General features: G+C 38.1%; 1 long non-coding RNA gene across 1 annotated transcript; it reads right to left on the bottom strand.

Annotated features, from left to right (window-relative positions):
* Window positions 1-4,697: 4,697 nt before the first annotated feature.
* On the bottom strand, window positions 4,698-6,538 carry LOC139981463 (uncharacterized). The gene is made up of 2 exons (XR_011797851.1): window positions 6,352-6,538; window positions 4,698-5,902 (listed from the first exon to the last, which is right to left on the bottom strand). It is a non-coding gene; the product is annotated as an uncharacterized lncRNA (long non-coding RNA).
* Window positions 6,539-16,928: the final 10,390 nt, after the last annotated feature.

Genomic DNA, 16,928 nt, shown 5'->3' with positions numbered 1-16,928 from the left:
CAAAATGATAGCCACTCATCTGATTATTAACTTTCCAAATTAAAGAAAATAGCATCTTTCCGCCCGAATATTATATACTAGATATACATCCAATATCAATACGCGTGTATTATATGTAATGCAAGTGACGTGCGCCTTCAATATTATTGCTTCTATGTTTTGGGGAAGTGAAATCGATATTTTCGTGTAGTGATAAGCGTCCGTTTCAGGTCTTATTGTAATAAAAGTTAAAGTTAAATTATATTTTTCTTGGTATTATTACTCTTCCATGAAGCTGGTGCAATTATTAATACTGTAAGTTTGGTTCCCCAATCCAGTTCGCGTTTGATATGAGCATTGTATATCTAGTATTACGGCTTTGCCTACTATTCAGGTGCGTATCCAGGGGGGGGCGTTGGGGGCGCGCGCCCCCCGGGTAAGGAAAAGAGGAGAGAAAAAAAAAGAGAAAAAAAAGGGAAAAGGAGGGGAAAAAAAAAAGGAGGAGAGGAAGGAAGGGAAAAGAAAAAGAAAAAAGAGAGAAAAGGAGAAAAGGAGGGAGTAGAAGATAGCCAAGACCTCGGGAAGAGAAAGATCCCTATTATATACACAGGGTAGCCAGTGACAGATCAAGGATTACGGAGGGGGTACGTGTGCGCCTCACCCTACCCCTTACCCCGACAACTCCATTTTTGACGTTTCCGTTTTTCCTCTCTCACTAATGTACTTGAACTCGACCGAGTCGTCGGGGAACATAACGCATTTCGGGAAGGGGGCGACCGCCCCCCCCCCCGAGCAAATTTTCTTTATGACATCGCTAGTAATTTCAAAATAGACAATGCTTAGATGCAACTTACAAGGCCTGGGAAGTGTCATTTCCTGCGATCTGGGAGGCATTTTCGGCCAAACTTTTTCTTGTACGCTTCGCGCCAACTCATAGTTTGCCTACAGGCTTCGCCCTCCCTTGGCAATTACTCGCTACACGCCTGTTCGAATTTGTAAAGCAAAGAGCAGATATAACATCATATCAGTGAGCATTGAAATGCATGTTTCACGATGAACAGCCTCAAAAACTGTCTATGTGTGTAGTCAAAGGCGTAGGAGCCAGATTGGATTTGGGGGCTGTATTGACTTGCCCGAAAAAAAAGCAAAATTTTTCAAGCGCGAAGCGCGCATTCAACATATCGATGCCAATATCATATAGGCAAGATCGGTCATTACATTGTATTGCATCGTGTACCGCACGGTCCGTGAAAGTTGCACAGTATACCGCCGGATGCTAATGTAAACAACCAAATGTCTCATGTAGATGGAGAAAAAGCATACAGATCCATTTATGTCAAAACTCTCTTTTACAGTAGTAATGTCAGCCAAGCTTACAACTTTATTTAAATAACCAAGGAGATAATTTTAAGCTTTTTATTGCTATTTATTTTATTTTCAGTAGGTGCCCGAAAAAATGGGAAAACAATTGGGGGGCTGCAGCCCCCGCCTCCTACGGGACCTACGCCTATGAGTGAAGTGTTCGGTTTCGATATACCTGATATCGGAAATATCTGCTATTTTTCTGTTCCTTCAACCAAGTTTTGTAAAAGCCATTATAAGAGGTTGCAATATTTCTACACCAATAAATTAACTGTGTCGGAATTTTCCAAAATTTCCTCACCAACATTCTTCATCATACTTTCCTCTACTCGTTCAATTTTGACCTGTCTGTTAGGGGTTCAAGGAGTTTTTCTATATTGGTTGTCTATAGATTGAATTTTGTGCAACATTATGGGTATGTTTTGAAGTGATTTTATTCACGAGAAAAGTGAATTTTCAAATTCTCAACAAGTAATGGGCTTAAAACCTTGAAAAGTGGGGCTTTCGGATATTGTGGGCCGTGACGTAGAATAACCTACAAAAGCAATGATCCATAGGACATGCAATCAGGTCGAACATGATGTGTGACTGGTGAAAATCTTCAAAAAGGTTGTGGATGGAAAAAAACTTTTGGGAAATACTTGGTTCTCAGGTAAAAGTGTACATCTGGTTGCTCATTTTCAAGCCCGAGAAGTGCCATTTCCGGTGATCTGGGGGGTATCAAAACCAGAAATTTTCTTGTACGCTCCGCGCCAACCGATGGTGGCGCTCCGCTTAGATAGTAATTCGCGCCCCCCGGGTTAGAAAATCCTGGATACGCGCCTGCTATTCGTAGAGTATACTGATTGATTAATTTTGGTGTTGTGATAATACGCCCTCTATTATCCACATCATGTTTGCTGCAAAATGGCAGTTGCTGGATCCGCGCGGCCTTAACAATTTTGTATGCTTATCAGGATTTGTGTTAAGTACCACTGTGTAGGTCGTCCAATCGAAAAAGAAGTGCGTTACCCTCTGATAAGATAACAAGTTAAAAATAATTGCATGTTTGTTACATTTTGCTTGCATTTTGACCACCAAAGAAAGCTTCTCTTACAGGGAGACGTCTTCTCTTATGCGTAGGGGAAACTTAGAGTAGTAGGCGTACATACCTACGCCGATGACGTCGTGTTCCGATCTTTTAAAGCGTGTGAAGACTCGCGCAAAAAGAAACGTCTAATGCCAGTAATCTGACCTAGTTTTGAATGAGGTGTAACAGAAGTGTTAGACACCACCATCGATCGCAGAAAATACACACACAGCTAGCTTAGTCACTAGTGTACAGTCAGTACATACAGCTCCCGCAATACCCACAGCACAGTGTACAAACGATACAGCGATGGACATTTCAGGTCCAGCTAAAGATAACAAGGTATCACGTTTCATTACTGTCTGCATTTTGTAGCGACAAGAGAAAAACTTAATTTGCAAGCAAGGGAAAGTTAACTTTTTAAAGACGGCGGCACGCTGTTTGGGGCCAGTCTTCAATGCCTTTAACGTTGAAGTCGCTCTCTTCGTTGCTATGGTGACGAATGTTCAACTGACAGCTATGAAGGTTTGGTCATCGTCTGCAAAGAAGATATATATTTTGTGGGAATGGTTAATTACCTTGCCATCATCATCATCATCATCATCATCATCATCATCATCATCATCATCATCATCATCATCATCATCATCATCATCATCATCATCATCATCATCATCATCATCATCATCATCATCATCATCATCATCATCATCATCATCATCATCATCATCATCATCATCATCATCATCATCATCATCATCATCATCATCATCATCATCATCATCATCATCATCATCATCATCATCATCATCATCATCATCATCATCATCATCATCATCATCATCATCATCATCATCATCATCATCATCATCATCATCATCATCATCATCATCATCATCATCATCATCATCATCATCATCATCATCATCATCATCATCATCATCATCATCATCATCATCATCATCATCATCATCATCATCATCATCATCATCATCATCATCATCATCATCATCATCATCATCATCATCATCATCATCATCATCATCATCATCATCATCATCATCATCATCATCATCATCATCATCATCATCATCATCATCATCATCATCATCATCATCATCATCATCATCATCATCATCATCATCATCATCATCATCATCATCATCATCATCATCATCATCATCATCATCATCATCATCATCATCATCATCATCATCATCATCATCATCATCATCATCATCATCATCATCATCATCATCATCATCATCATCATCATCATCATCATCATCATCATCATCATCATCATCATCATCATCATCATCATCATCATCATCATCATCATCATCATCATCATCATCATCATCATCATCATCATCATCATCATCATCATCATCATCATCATCATCATCATCATCATCATCATCATCATCATCATCATCATGTGTTAAAAGTGCCCTCCCCCCCGCCCCCCTTTGTCCCATTTCCTCAATCTGAAAAGTGCAAATTAGTGAGAACCATTTTTTGATATGCGTCGCCAATCAGTGGCGCTCGTTTATTTGTTTATTCAAAACATTAGAGGGAAAGAAAAAATGAAATAGAGAAGGTAAACAGTGAGCAGACGACATTGACATCTTGCGCAAAATTTGCCCGGTTTTGTAATGGCGTCGGACTATCCCACTGATCTGTACACTAACTGGATTGGAGCAACAGGCCTACTCTGTGAAGCCACCGGAAGTTACTGTCCGCCATGTTTGTTCACCCAAGAAGAGCGATACAGTTCACTGATTTTGTATGCTAGCGATATTTGAACGTTGATTTAATGACTGTTTTCTTGTAGACAGAAAGTATCCAAGACAAGAGAAGGGGCGCTGATATTAGGTGTGTGTCACTGAGGTGGTGGGGGGGGGAGGTGGTCGGGAGACGTGCCCCCGTACTCAATATTAGATTGATTTTTTATTGCGGTTAATTGACCAAGTAAAATGAGGGTTGCAAAAGCAGATCAATATGGACAACTCAAAAGCCTTTCCGAATATATTCTTGGTCGAAAGCAACATTGAGGGGTTGGTGTGGAGGGGAGGGGGGGTGGAGGGGAATCAAAAATTCGAAGTTTTCAAACAGTTGTAGTCTAAGAGCAATCTCGTGAGTCATAAACTGTGGTATTTCATGTTTATGCTATAATGCTATTGTCTTTACTGGTTGGGTGCTTGCAGTTTCAGCTTTACCCTTAAATGATTACAAATAGAGAACCGACAAGGTAAACTATGAAAGCACATAATGGAAACAAATATCCTTTTCTTTAAATATATTCAGTTCAAGTGACACAGTTGTAATAGTATTGATTGTAGTGACTTGTTAGCACTTAAAAAGTCCAACAAGAACTTCATTTCCAGAAAATTTAAAATCATTACACTCGGGACCCTGGAAGTCAATGCAATGTTTCTGGTGGTTAAAATTTATAAAAATATATAAAAGTAAATCAGCAAGAACTTCACATATAAAAGAATATTATAAAAATATTGTTAAGAAATGTATAATGGTAAGAACTTCACATTTCATAATCTGAAAACATTACAGTATGGGCAGAGGAAGTCAGTGCAATGCTTCTGGTGGTTAAAATTTATAAAAAAAATATTAAAGTAAATCAGCAAGAACTTCACATATAAAAGACTATTATAAAAATATTGTTAAAAAAAGTATAATGGCAAGAACTTCACATTTCATAATCTAAAAACATTACAGTATGGGCAGAGGAAGTCAGTGCAATGCTTCTGGTGGTTACAAATGTCATGAAACTTTCCAAAAAGACTATAAAGGTAAGGTCCTTATGTATAAAAAGTAAAACAATACATAGGGTGGAACCTGCAAATCCATGAAATGCTTCTAGTGCTTGAAAATTATCATTTAACCTATACAAAAACAAATTCCGGCAAGAACTTCAACACCAAACAATAGAAATCACGAGATGTTTTGCCACTAGAGGTCAGAGAAATGTTTCCATATTGTTTAAAAACATAATGAAACTTAAACTTCTTCTTCATTAACTGTATGATTGGATGGCAGAAATGTGATAATTATGATGGCAACAGAGCCTAAAAAGTACTGACAAAATCTTTACTATAAGTTCTATCATTTTAACACTAGGAATGTTCAGCCACATCCCCCATGTTCCCCCATGTGTGATTACTGTCATGTCTTTCTGCTTATATTGCTCTCATGAAACTTTCTCAATGAGGTCTCTTATGCCCTTGAACATGTCTCTTGACATAAAAAGAATGAAAAGATAAATAGTTTCAACCCAGTATGCATGAAAATGTATGTGATGTCGGGTATTTTGCGCTTTAGCTTTCTAGGAGACTCCATTATAGCATATGTAGGATCTCCAGGGGTACTCCATGTTCACTGCACTCCGCATTTGGTAATTCATGTTTTGTACTTGGGATTGGGCTGGATCGTCTTGCAGATGGTGGCTTACGAGTTACGAGTTGGAGTAATCTGCAAATTACATAAACAAAACATTGAAATTTTTAATATAAATATAAAATTCATCTGTAGAAACGAAATAATTTAACCAATTGAATTGTAACCTGTCCTTAGTAATACTCATTCATAAAAGGAGAGGCTTCAAATTTCCAAATAAGTCAAGCTTAGGCTTGTGCCTTGAGTTAGGCAACAACTCTGTTTTCAAAACTGAGTTAGGTGGTAAGCCTATGTATACCCTTTCAATTATTAAGCTACACATAATTCCTCATGTATTCAGTACGTCACGCAGTGTACTGAAAACTGTACTTTGATGCAAGTAGACCTAAATATGTCGAAAAGCTAATGTTACTTATCATGTTACTTATTTCTTTCGCGAAACACGTCCATATTCTCGCCAGTGCATACAACGTAGTACAAAAGACTAACTAGAATTCCCATCCCAGGTAATCGGCATAGCCTACCTGTGAAAGTTTAACCCCTTTTCTCGTTTTCCACGAACATCCCGGTGTGTGCATCCATAGGCTGAACAGGCATTCTTTTCAAAACATCAGATATTAAACGAGTGAGGTAAAGTTACTAAACGAGTGAGGTAAAGTTATTTCGTTTAGGATAATGCGAAGTGCTGTCTGCCGATTCCGTACCTAGTTACCACTACGACGTTGTCACAGAGTGTTAGCACCAATCAAAATAGATCTTAAAGAAGGTTTGGGGTTTCAGCCAATCGCAGGCATTTCCTGGATAAACAACATGTCTGCGCCCTTGTGTAAACTTATGCCGATCCCGGTTTCAGTAGTGTACATGGAATTACGCACTAATAGCCAAGGCCTATACTAGTTACAGTCACTTTATTACGCTGAACAACCAAAGTCAAGGCTTCAGTTCCTATTTTTGATATGAACGCAATGCATGTGTGCCCGGTGACTGTGCCGAGGACTAGCAGGTAAAAGTGGTCGGATTTTCACAAAATAACGTTATTGCGTTACTTGACAAATTGACAATTCGTCCATATGAGTCAGTTACACACTGAGACGTGAGACTGGAGTAGGCTAGGCCCTAATAATTAAATAGGCAAAGGCCTAACGTTTACAGCTCGTATGGCACCTGTACCTATTTATCTGAAAACCAAACTCATGATGAGGGACGTGTTGAAGATTCATGTGGATCTTCCAGGCAGGTAGGTCTAGGCCAGGGTTGTCCAACCTTTTGCAGAGGAGGGCCACATGGAATGATTATGATGAAGGAGGGGGCCGCATGAACCCTAGTCTACGCTCGATTTTTTGCCCGAAGCCCAAGGCAACAAAATGTGAGCACTGCGAGCAGAGCGCACTGATTATACAGTTTGTTATTCTGCCGATTCGAAGTAAGCTTTCACATTCATATGGTACGGATTCTAAAGTCAGGCCCTGATGGTACTACTGATTTATTTTCCGTCCTGATAAAACGGATGAATAAAGTTCAGCCGCCCGCCCCTCCCCCCCCCCCCCTCCACTGAGAGAGTGTCACAAAAACTGACCTGTATGCAGTTTTTTGGACGCAGAAGGTTCGGATGATGATTATATAGCTTCAAATTGTTATCAATATATCTGCTCACAAAAATTTCGCACCGTAGATAATCTCTGGCGGGCCGGACGCAGCCCTGAGGCCGGTCGGACTGTGGCCCGCGGGCCGTAGGTTGGACAACCCTGGTCTAGGCTATATAATGTTTCTTCTCCAGTCCTACATTTGTTCAAACAAGAAGATATTATTCCTACTTCCCCATGATATTTCAGAAATATGATAGATTTGAAGACAAACAAAGGTCTGATTGAGATATTGAAATGCAATGGTCTCCAACTGTGTAAACTCATTGAACTTCAATAGGCCTGTACATGTAATGATATTCGTTGTAAATTGATTGTGCCATTAATAACATTGTCTGCAAAAAAAAACATTTTAAAGGTTGCACAAGATTATTCTTCCCCTGATGAAGTCTTCTCAAAATAGGTGGGCTGTGTGGAATGCAATGTATTTTCCATATAGTGGAGAGTTACTCCACATCCATGACTTACTCCACATTCATCATATTCATACATTCATCCCCCTGCTGATGGTTCTCCAAAGTTTCATTCCCTACAGTATGTGTGGCAATTGTATTGAGGTATGATTTGTTCTTTGACATTCAACTCCAAAATTGGACTTCAGTTTTAAAGTTCCAGGTGCTAGAAACATAGACCAAATTGATTTTTTTCTTTTTGGAACTTGTTAGGCCATTATATAATCTGTTCTGGTGATGCAGAATTCATTCAGCAGATGGTTCAATTCCATCAACAGATATCATACAGCCATACAGTTTCCAAAAAGAAGGTCAAGTATTCGGCACCATCATGAGACTTGTAACAAAAGGAATTACAGGATTTTTCAATGGCAAAGCTCTCGTTGAATTTCCTCACATTGTCTACATAGGAATTTTCTTTGTGATACAGTAATCTAGCTTTCTAGTGTCAATCACTCTACATAACAAATGCGAACAGTAGGGGTAATTTTAAAGTTATCATGACTTCATTATAGACCATCCACTGGTGTTCCAATGAAAGGCTCAAAATGAGTTGTTAGCTCGGCAGCTAACTTCAGATTAAACAGCAACAAAAACTGTTTAAAGAAAATGTGTCTGGATGTTGCCATCTCAGACTTTGGAACTACTGGAACAGATAACTATTATAGAGAAGAACAGCTTTCAGCAAACTGGTTATCCACCATAAGACATGTGTATGGAAATGTCTGTAGTTAGTGGACCTGAAGTTTCCCACCCGGATGCTCTATAGGCTAGTGTAGGCCCATATGTTTAAACAAAAGAAATTTTTATTACACACATAGGCATACATTTCTCATCAGCGAAACAAATTGTTGAACTATGCAAATATTACAGCATGTTGGCATGGCTGAGCTAACATTGGATGATTTTGAGCACCTCTTGTAAAGCCAATGTGTTCATAAGCACCATTAGATGACTGGAAAAAAACCGATATTTTCACTTGTATGTAATCCATTTGTGCTTAACTTTGCACCTAACCACCCCAGATAAAGTTATCATGAACAATGTTCATCTTGTATAGTGTTCTCCATAAATTCTCCCTTCGTATTTGCTATTCTGTGTTCCCCAGTTTTCCATTAAGGACATGCATTAGTCACTGAATCACATATATTATCTGTCTAGTTTTTGTCCATTTTAGGGCACTGTACCACCCCAGAAGTGTTTAATACTGAAACTGGTAAATGGAAATTGGACACAGCATACATTTAGCCTATGGAGAATTGGGGACAGCATAATGAACACATAAATTGGTGTCACTGTTCCTGTGGCTATGTAAAGGTCTCTTGTAATTTCTTTATATTCTTGCAAGGAAAAAGTTAATGAGTAAAAAGTTTTGTGCAATATAGAGGCCCGGTTAAAAGAAAGTAGATATGCATTGAGAGTGTTTGAAGTAAATCACTAATTCCAGGTGGGGTTCCTCTTAAAGGTGTACTTTATTGGCTAACTATGCTAGATATTCAAATATGGTCACCTTTGGTCAATATTCTTTAAAAATTTTTATTACAAACTTTGAGGAAAATTCCTAACTGGGACATTTAGTCATCTTGTGTGTTCCTTAAAAAATTCTGAGAACAGTTTGTATAGTAAAGACCTCCAGGAAAGTACTTTTTGAAAACTTCTAGCAGTTATAGCATGCTAGAATTTGGGGCCTATACTGACTACCTTTAAAGCCAAAAGTTCGACTAATCTCTGTTCCAAAATACCCCCAAAAGTATGAACAAGTATTGTTATTCTATAGTGGCTGACACTGGGAACCACCACCTGCCAGTAAGCACTTTGTAGTACTTTAGGGTGGAGGTTGAGGGGCTGGAGGTATCTGACTAAAACTGATAGGTGTTGCCAATTAGAAGCATAAACACAGTATGTCTTCTGGGAAACAATATTCTTGATAGTATTACAAGCAAATCACTTATAACAAAGAAGAAATGGAAAAATAGAGGCTTAACTTTAAACATGAAGGTAACCTATGGGTTTTCTCTCCTGACCAATGCAGTAAGTACAAGGCACCTTTCAGTATGTGAAATGATTGTGTTTATCCCATGGTTTTAATTTGTTCTATACTTCTAGAAATAATTAAAAATTCATTGAATTCAATGCATCATACTCATGGTTTCGTGGGCAATGACTTTGTTTAATACCCTGTAATAACAAGGACACCTTGAAGCAGGAGCCACGACAAAGCAAAAACATGAGAAATGATCTGCAGAAAGTTATGAACAGTTGTTAATTTTGTTTTCTTAACTTCCTGAAATCTACGAAATATATTGTATTGCTTCCTAACTATTCGTTTATTTTACTACATTTTATTCATGAAGGCACCAATTCAATGCAAAGTGTGTTACTTGAAATGCCTCGACGATGGAAACAGTTGCTGACAACATCTGAAGTACGGTGGTTTGGAGCACTCAGTGTTTCTGTGGTCCAAGCATGTTGCAGCATTTGTTGAGTGAAATAGTGAACCATGGTTACTTGCACACATCCATTAAGAAAAGCGGAGGGGTGATGTGAGGGAGGGTGGGCAGGTCGAGAGTTTCAGGTACACCAATCCATGGGCAACTTAATGTATAAATGCCTTTTATTATTATTATTATTATTATTCATCGTCATTCTTATTGTTGTTATTATTATTATTGTTGTTGTTTTTACTATTATTACTTTTATTATGATTATCGTCATTGTCATCCTCATCATTCTTATTGCTATTATTATTTTTGTTGTTGTTGTTACTATGATTACTATTGTTATCTTTATCATCATCATTCTAATTATTATTGTTGTTGTTACTATTATTATCGTCATTATCATCATTATCATCAATATTTCTATTATTAAGTCTTCGGAGGGGGTGGAGTGGTATAGGTAACTGGGATTGTAATGACTTTTACAGTACATTTCAATCAAGTTTATTTCAAGCTCCTTATCACATCTTTTCTCTTACCCTATATATTCATATTTTGTGTACCTCGTGTATTTTTACATTTATACTATATTTTTGGTTTGAAATAAAAGGAATAAAATAGAAAAGTCTGAGTCATTGTATTTCAGTTGCTGTAGTTCTCTGGGGCATTATATCCAGAAAGAGGCCTCTTTTGATTCCTTGCCAAAGGCTGAAGAAATCAATGCGATGGTGATTGTGTGGGTTAGTGCGTGTGCGTGCGTGCGTGGGTGTGTGTGTGTATGAGACACTTTCTTGTAAACACGTATCTCAACAATTGAAGCTTGTATGTAACTCATACTCTTCATATGGGTAACCCATATTAGGAAAAAGACTACTATTGTTTTTGGTGGAGGTCAAAGGTCATTTGAGGTCACCAGAGGTCAAACTAAAAAACCTCTTAAACTGCTTGTAAACACAATATCTTGTAGGAAGGGGTAACTTGGAAGGATTTCATACTTAGTATGTAGATGGCCCATATTGTGTAGGAGATCCCTATTATATTGGACGCGGGTCAACAGCCATGTGAGGTCAGCAGATCTGAGGTGAAAGTCTGAAAATCTTGTGAGAAATTACTCTAAAAGTGAAATTGCGTTAATGTACAAACAAAGCACGTAGATTGCCTTTGGTGAGAACAAAATCGCTGTGGAATTTCATGCGTGTCAAATTTCCTTTGAGGTCAAGAGAAGTAGTTTTCAGAAAACCCAATCTACGGTACCCAACATCGACCATACTATCATCACATACATGTTTCTGCATTACGATCATGATGCACAAGCCTATATCATTTCGTCGTCCGGATCAGGCATCCGTACAAAACTGTCGCAACGAAACCGATGTACGAGCTGCATTTCGCGTAAGTTGCTGAGTTCCTGTAGGTTCTCTCTGGCCAGTATCTTTGTAGTAAGCAATAAGATTTTGATATGTACTTGGTATGTCGATGATCCATATCAATTAAATAACCCTATTGTTTTGGTGAAGGTCAATACAGCCCAAACTGTGAATAACCTACAAACATGGTATATCCAAATCTCTAGTTGAAATCAAAGCCCTAACAAAATTTCTCCTATGGGCCCGGCAAGGAATCACTAAATCTTTGACTTTCTGGTTTCTTATTTGTTCATTACTATAGGCTGCTCATTGCCCTTTTGTAAATGATGTTCTTATCCTTTAAGAAAAGTGAATAATAAAGAAAAATACCACAGCAGCACGGCTAATAAATGAGCAGTGATGTAAGATGTTTGAATAGCTAACCACCGGACCAAAGTTCAGCAGGCTGATTCGAAATATACCAATAACAGATGAGAACAATTTGCGGAAGGAAGGAGTGCTTCTAAATAAACCTTCACATGATCAGCTATACACAGTAATGCACATGTTTTGTAGCATATATAGTCCAATACACCTGTTTTCTCAAAGGTATTCCGTAAGAGTGGGGGGGGGGGGTCTTTGAAGGGGGTGGGGGTCCGATCTTCTAATTGTATGGCTTAGTGGGTCACTAGTTCCCAAACATATTCGAGACGGATGCTCATACCATTTCTGGTTTAGAAGGTTAAAGGTTAGAGTGCTAAACTGGCCATATTTTCAAACTGAGGCTAAAAATCGAAAGAAACTTGCAGAACTAATAGTTTCTATGGAAAACTTCCACACCTTCCAAACGAGTGTGATAACGTCACAGAATCACAGGAGAATGGCATGTCCAAAATATTAAAGTCTTAAGAAAGTCAAAATCTTGGTTGGAACTAAAAATGTGCGGCATTCAGTGGAAAGGATTTCGACTTCGAAAAGAATTTTCGAAACAATTATGGCGTTAACCCACACCCTAAAGGTTTACCATTTGGATTAGCCTGATTAATTATGGTGTCTAAATGAAGAGGTCTATAGGAAGCTGAACCTCCGAATGCATATTATGGCAGACCGATGCTTTCACGTGATATCCATGTATAAGCTCATTGGAAGTTGCTCTCCATGTGAGGGCGCTTCATAAGAATACTTTCTAAGGCAAACCCCACAGCACTGGAAAGATTTGTGAACTTGAAACTTATAATTACCTTGAAAGCTAATTGGAAAGGTACGTTTTGTAAATTAAATCCCGATTTTCCCGTCTTTTAACTCCAAGCGGATGTGACGTAGTCGTGTAACGTCAATAAGTCGGAAATGCAACATTCAATGGCATGATAATTTGTGGCGTATATACAGCATGACATTTTCTCTTAGACCTACTTCTTAAGTTTCACATCTTTTCTTATACTTGAATAAAAGGCGGCATGTTATAAAAGACATACAAAAATTTAAAAAATATAATAAAAAAATTACCAGAGGTCGGAGGCAATCGATATGACATTGCAAAACTGAGCTTTGTCTTTATATTATTTAAATATAGAATTTCAAGCCAGTCGGGCAAAGTTTACATTGGTGCAAAATACCGCTCCACAATATAACGTCATAAATATAGATAAAAATACTGTTTGTGATAGAATTGGACTCGCTGGGTCCATTGATGCAATGATCAGGACGATCAAATGCATTATTGTAGGGATTGAGAGGAGAATGAAAGGGTAGATAATTATGATATCATTCCGAGTCTATACAGCTAGGGCGTAGCCAGAGGGAGCCAGGTTTTTTTTCTTCTTCAAATTTGCTTTGTGCTACAGTCTTGCCCCCCCCCCCCCAAATGAGATCCAGTGATGTATTCAAAATTATACTTTTTTTTTAACATTTCTTCGTGTTCTGATCACAAGTATTCATACCTCAGGGCTCATGTTCATACTTCATGTAAGGTCAGAACTTGGTAATCAGACCGAAATATTATACATTTTGGGCCTTCATCATACCCACAATATCGTCCTACAGAAAAAGCGCCAATAATTTGGCCAGTTGTATAACCGTTACAAACTAACGCTAGCAACCCATGTTTATTTTCAGCGACCAATGATGCCACTTCTGGAGAATATTCACTGCACGTATAGGTCCTATAGGCCTAGTGAAACTTGTTTCTGTGGGAATCTGGGCATCTTGTGAATTAGAGTAGCAAATTTATTCACTGTATCATTTTCATATTGTGCGGAATTATGCAGAAACCACGACGACTGTCTCCGCAATAAAGGTAAATTAAGTGAAAGTGTGTCATGTTCCACTGAACCATTAGATGTGTATTTGTGCAGACGAGGTGCCCGTTAAATTTCTTGGTAATTCCTACCATCAACCCCTCTTAAGAAAAATCTTGCCCCCTAACAATTGAATGTTGGCTACGCCACAGTGGGAGGCCACGTTGACTTTGAACTTATGTTGTTGGTACAAGACCACAGATGGGACTCACTATTGTTTATAGTCTTGCCCGATTTAAAATGTCCCGTGATTAAAATGGCATGCAAATGTGGCCAAGGAACAAATAAATATTAGTAGAGGGCGCTCTTGTTAGCTTACATTTAGAGCTAATTTATGTTCTACTTACATTCAGAGCCATGTATACCTTTTTGTTTACATTAATGTAAGATACATAACCTGTCATATTTCAAAGCTATAAGCCTTAAAGTGTTGAGATTCTTCATCCTATCAGACCAACCTATGAGAGGTTATTGATACCCCCCCCCCACTCCCCTTGGCAGTAGTATACTGCATGATGTTGGTGCGAAGAAGAGTTTTGCCTGACCATTGCCTTTTCCAAACTTAAATGATCGGGCTGTTGTTAGCATTATAGGAGTGCTGTTGTAGGTGCAACTTTCCGAGTTTTCCCTACGAAAACACTTGGGTATGGGGGAGGGGGCAAAGTGGAAATGTTATAAATAAATCAGCCTCCCTAGAGGGTCATGTTTTTTGTGGTAACATTAAACATGGACCCCCACACTTGCAAAGTCATTCACATCCAGTGTGAGGGTATGACAGATAGGGGGGGGGGCAGGGGAGACACACCCAAAATGTTCTGCTCAGTATCCCCAGGGGAGACACACCCAAAATGTTCTGCTCAGTATGTGCTGTAGACATGCTGACGGAGTCCCTTCCGTAATAATAAAAATGTCAAGAATGTGGATTTTTATCCATCTGTCAATAATAGTTAATGAAATAAACAACCAAATACCATTATCAATTGCGACTTGAGTTTATTGAAATCACCAAGTACAGTCCTCTTGTTGCACTGTCACCAGATTAAAGTATTGCCTTTATTCACCACAAATATGCTTTGATATCACTTGAATAACAAAACAAATCACTGCTTTTTTCCAGCAACTAGATCGTAAGTAGAAATAAGCAAGCACAAAGCACACATACTAATTTACATATGAAACACAACCAGCTATGGTATTTCCAAGATACATTTGGCATGGCAAGGTACTGTCAACCAGAATGAAAACATTTCATGGTTCCTGCTGCTGCTCATTGATTAACAGGGAACACTCCAAGTATGTAATGATGAAGCAAGATCAATAATTGCCTTACAAAGCCACACCTCATAAATACACACGTTATCAATTGTAACACACATCACCATGTGTAAGCTACCTATCAATAACACACTCACTTTTGATGGGACTGTGACTTATGGTTGTCTACTGTAGGTTTAACCCTGTGACCTCATTAATATTCATGATATGAGCACCAAAATCAATATTTTTATCAACAAATTATGGACCACCCACCCACCCACCAAATATAGCATTGATCAATCATAGCCCTTGTTGAGTTATCGTGCATAAAAACTTAAGTGTCACACACATACACATATACACCCACACACACCGACCTGATTACAAAGGTTCCTTTGCTTTCAGCAAGGAACCAAAACTACAAAATGTCGTACACAAAATGCACATAAATTTAAGTTAACTGTTGTTTTTGATCCAGGCACAATGCAACATGATATGTCTTGTTAATTAAACAAAGAGGTAATTGCATACTACTTTACCTTGACAGCAAGAAAATGTTAATTGACTGAAAAGACTGACTGAAACCACAGAATGCTTAACATACAATGGGTGGGTTCATTTACTGCAATGTTCAGAAAATAACATAATATGAACCCTGCCGAAAGATAACTATTTCATGCCACAAAAAATACCTTTTCACAGTGAAAAGAACCTTTTTAGAATAAATAGATCTGTTAATAAAGGAACAGAACATATATCACCTGTGATTTGCAAAGGGCATATTTCTATAGCGTTTTAATGTTGAGAATTGTTATTTATTTTAACATTGCTTACTAATTATTAGTCACTAGTATAAAATTCCTCTTGATTAACTGTATGATTAGGTGGCAGAAATATGATAATTATGATAGTAACTAGAGCAAATATACCTACAAACCTTTTCTGCCACACCCCCTTTTTTTATCATCACTGAACAACCATTCTAATTGTTATTCTGCTTGCATACAGTACTTTCTCAATTGACTTGAATTGTGATCAATCATAGTTATTTGGATCATTTGCTTGATCCTATGAAGTTTTACAGTACCTAAATGAGTAAACATCTAAGAATGTCTGCAAAGGTAAAATACTAACTGTATCCAGGGACAGTATTTAACTTATCACAATATGAGGTTCAACTGCATTATACCATACTGCAGCTTTAAACAACTACATACACATAAACCTGCAAAACCAAGAAATATGCCTCCTCCCAACCCATTGCCTTTTCAGGTATGCACAGTATGCCTTCATTATTAGCAATCATGGCTGGTGAAAGACATAAAAATTGATAAAACTAGTAGAACATATAATTTTCAGTTATCCAGCCGAATCAGTCTCTATGTGATTACTGTCATGTCTTTCTGCTACTACTGCACTCATGAAACTTTCTCTATGAGGCTTCTTATGCCCTTCAACATGTCTCTTGACATAAATAGAATGAAAAGATAAAAAGTTTCAACACAATATGCATGAAAATATGAGTGTGATGTCTGGTATTTTGTGTAGAGTATTTGCCAGTTTTGCCCACTTTTGGCAAAAGTTTTGCTCACTGCCATAGGTGAAATTATTGAATTTCTTCTCATTCAATGTCTGAAAATTTTGCCAACAGATGATTGAACGAACACC

Source organism: Apostichopus japonicus, chromosome 15, assembly GCF_037975245.1.
Source record: "Apostichopus japonicus isolate 1M-3 chromosome 15, ASM3797524v1, whole genome shotgun sequence".
NCBI lineage: Eukaryota > Metazoa > Echinodermata > Holothuroidea > Aspidochirotida > Stichopodidae > Apostichopus > Apostichopus japonicus.
Note: the sequence above shows the minus strand (reverse complement) of the source record. Positions and strands in the feature narration are given on the sequence as shown.